General features: G+C 35.9%; 1 pseudogene across 1 annotated transcript; it reads left to right on the top strand.

The window, feature by feature from the left end:
* The first annotated feature begins 353 nt into the window (after positions 1-353).
* Positions 354-3,245, top strand: LOC143573050 (putative protease Do-like 14; annotated as a pseudogene). Its single transcript, XR_013142359.1, has 9 exons — positions 354-368; positions 438-519; positions 777-935; positions 1,008-1,347; positions 1,960-2,041; positions 2,156-2,298; positions 2,388-2,508; positions 2,576-2,668; positions 2,949-3,245. The product of XR_013142359.1 is annotated as a putative protease Do-like 14 (transcript).
* Positions 3,246-3,746: the final 501 nt, after the last annotated feature.

Genomic DNA, 3,746 nt, shown 5'->3' on the forward strand with positions numbered 1-3,746 from the left:
AGCAGCTCGGGTCGTTTGCACCCCTAAAAATGACGTAAGTTAGCAATGCGTGGAATGAAACTTAAAAGGGTGTAATAGGTATTCTAATTCTATAAAAAGATAAGTTAGCAAACTCTAAGTCGTTAAAAAACCTTATTATTTTAACTTTGTGAATAAAAAGAAATAGAAAAGGACTTGGAAAATAAAGAAACCCCAAACACATCCTAAGTTTTGTTTTGTTTTGTTTTGTTTTGTTTTGTTTTTAATAATTTTGTGTTTTTCTTGTCGGTGACGTTGAGATAGACAAGCAAGAAACAGGCAGGGTGAGGGAGGGGTTTAGTTTAGGGTTTCTCCAGCACTCTGTCTGTCTAATGATGAGACGTATGCTGGTATTACCTACCGACTTGTATGTATAATTTGATTTGATATTTAGACTTAGACATTCATTTTGGTTGCAGAGATTGTTTAAAGACGATTCCTTCATCCGATTCGTAGCTGCTGGATCAGGAGTCGCCTACGGACTCGCTAATCATTCTTCTGGTCTTTTATTATTATTATTATTATTATTATTATTGTTATTATTATTATTATTGTTATTTCTCTTTGGACTCTACCTGGTCCTTAACTGTTTTATTTTCCTTTGTAGATTGGTCCTCAAGAGTTTCCATTCGAGCACCGCCTCATTACACATTATCTCCCAACTCTCTGTTTTCTTCCGTATTTTCATTCATTTTCTCAACTATTATTATTATCACTAGTAGTAATATGTTTTGATGGATTTCTTTTCTTTCTTGCAGTAAACCCTCCTTTATCTTTTTCCAGCATCAGCTCATCCTCTGCAGCAGCTGATGTAACCCCAAAACCCTCTTGTGCTTGTGGGTGCTTGGGCCGGGATGCAATTGCCAATGCGGCTGCTAAAGTTGGTCCAGCTGTTGTCAATCTTTCTGTTCCCAAAGGTTTCTTTTCTATACTGCAATCACTCTATCTTTCGTTTGCTAAATGAATGAATCATAGATACTTCTCTCAAGGTTATCAAGGAAGGACCCTCGGAAGCAGCATCGGCTCTGGAACCATAATAGACGGTGATGGTACCATACTGACTTGTGCCCATGTGGTGGTTGACTTTCACGGCTTCACGTCTTTATCCAAAGGAAAGGTTGACGTGACATTACAAGATGGGCGAAGTTTTGAGGGTACGGTGGTAAATGCAGATTTGCATTCTGATATAGCTATTGTTAAGATAAATTCTAAAACTCCTCTCCCAACTGCAAAACTCGGGTCTTCGGGCTCACTGCGTCCTGGTGATTGGGTTGTAGCCGTTGGATGTCCTCTTTCTCTTCAAAACACAGTTACTGCTGGCATTGTAAGGTAAGCAAGCAAATAGGTGTTACTCTTAAGCGTATAATAAATTAATGTTAATTTTAAAAGTCTATTGTTTATGACTTCATGCTTACAACTAGGGTTGTAAACAGATTGAACCGAACCGCACCGAACGGGTCTTGTTCGTGTTCGCTTGTCCTGCTTTTATCGGACAAGAGGATGGTTCACGAACACATAACCGAATGAAATTTTGTGTTCATGTTCGTTTGTTTAGGAAATGAGTTGTTCGTGTTCGTGTGTGTTCTTTCTAAACGAACTTTAATGAACGTGCATATACAAACATGTTACCAAACGTTCACGGACATAAATGAACGAACACGATCTCTGTTCATGTTTGTTGATCTAATTAATCGAAACGGAATTTCTTGTTCATGTCCGTTCGCTTGTCAAACGAACAAGTGTAAACTAATGGTTCAGTGATCATTCGGTTCGTTTACAGTCCTACTTACAACGTCTTTTGTCGTTTTGTTCTAACATTAGATTATTATTGTAATGATTTTTTTTGTAATCACATGTAACACTATTTTATAGAAAACGTTCATATTGGGTGCATATGATATATAACTAAACTGACACTTTTGTGCAAATATTTTTTTTAAGTTGCGTTGATCGCAAGAGTAGTGATTTGGGTCTTGGAGGAATGAGGAGAGAGTATTTGCAGACTGATTGTGCTATCAATGCGGTACTTAAAATTCTGAATACTATATAATCTGTGTGCATTTGTATTGTTTTCTATATGGTGATTAACATTTAACAGTTTAGTAATTTTCTTTTTTTTTTGGTGTTGTTGGTATAGGGTAATTCTGGTGGACCACTTGTTAACATTGATGGAGAAGTTATAGGTGTTAATACCATGAAAATGTTAGCGGCTCATGGATTGAGTTTTTCTGTACCAATCGACTCAGTTTCCAAAATTATTGAGCATTTTAAAACAAAGGGGTAAACATTGTTACTGAAAGTAGATAACTTTCTTTGCTCAGCTGATTTTAATTTTAATTTGTTTGGTGGATATTTAATTATTTATGCAGGAGAGTTGTGAGACCTTGGCTCGGTTTGAAAATGCTTGATTTGAATGATATGATTATTGCCCAGTTAAAGGAAAAAGATGTTATGTTCCCGGATGTTACCAAAGGTGTTCTTGTGCCTATGGTATGCTTTCTTTTTATCAATAATAATATTTCTTGGTTTAACTGCTACTTATATTTTCTGAACTTAGGTAAGCCCGGGATCGCCTGCTGAACGAGCAGGGTTTCATCCAGGAGACGTGGTTGTTGAATTTGAGGGGAAGCCTGTTGGAAGCATAAAGGAGGTATGCTTCTAACTTGATGCATTGAATATGATTAAAAAACTGTATGATTTTAATAGTATAACATCTTTCAGTTCAAATGGTTTTAAGACTTCACACATTAGCTGACTTTTAACCGTTTGACTAGTTTCGTTTTAGCTAGCATTTCTAATAACATATATTCGTTAAAAACCGTATGCCAATAAAATATAATTGGTTCCCATTAAAATGAGTTGAAATGACCACCTCTAGTATATAACTATAATCTAGTTATTACTAACTGAAATTTGGTTAATTATGACAGGTGATTGAGATTATGGGGGGATAAGATTGGAAAAACGATAGTTGTAGTGAAAAGAGCCAAAAACACTTGTGTGACGTTGACCGTGATACCAGAGGAAGCAAATCCAGATATGTAATTCATATGATTAGGTGACATCTTTCTGCTCGGACGACTCAAAATTTTAGTTAAAAAATAGGAATTAATGGCCCTATGTTTGCAGTTTTAGAGCCACATTGATTCATATAAAGTGACCTTTTCTTGTCTTGTTATACATGTGATGAACCTCATATAACTCTTCAAAGGTCTGCTTGCCAAATCTATAACCTATAAGCTTAATTACAAGTTCTTTTTTTTTTTTAAAAACTTTAATGCTTGTGTTGCTTGGTTTTCATAATTAGCTGTCTTATAAGTTTTCACAAATTAATTAGAAAACAATATTACAATTATTGGGTATTAAGTTTCATGAATAACAAGGTATTTAAGTTTTTTTTTTTATTTATGAAAGTTTAATGACTAGATTTTCTGGTGGAATGTGATGATCACAAGTGCATACCACCTGCTCGGGGGTTATCCAAACCATAGGACGCGCATAGCTGCATCCCCTCCCTCTCCCCCTCTAGTAGACTTCATATGTGACTACTAATTTCTTTCTTCTTTCATTTCACCCTCTTCAACGCTGCCATGTTGGTGCCACGTCTCTCACTATTTTGGTCCAAACTGAAGATGGACGACAAATATGATTGGCTGCTCATCCCGCAAAAGTTCAGTTCTAGAATGTTGGATGACATTGTATCTTCTTATCATTATTTGTTGCAAACA

The sequence above is a fragment of the Bidens hawaiensis genome, unplaced genomic scaffold (assembly GCF_021521415.1).
Source record: "Bidens hawaiensis isolate Kalapana, Puna unplaced genomic scaffold, B.hawaiensis_p1.1 tig00026190_1, whole genome shotgun sequence".
Classification (NCBI taxonomy): Eukaryota; Viridiplantae; Streptophyta; class Magnoliopsida; order Asterales; family Asteraceae; genus Bidens; species Bidens hawaiensis.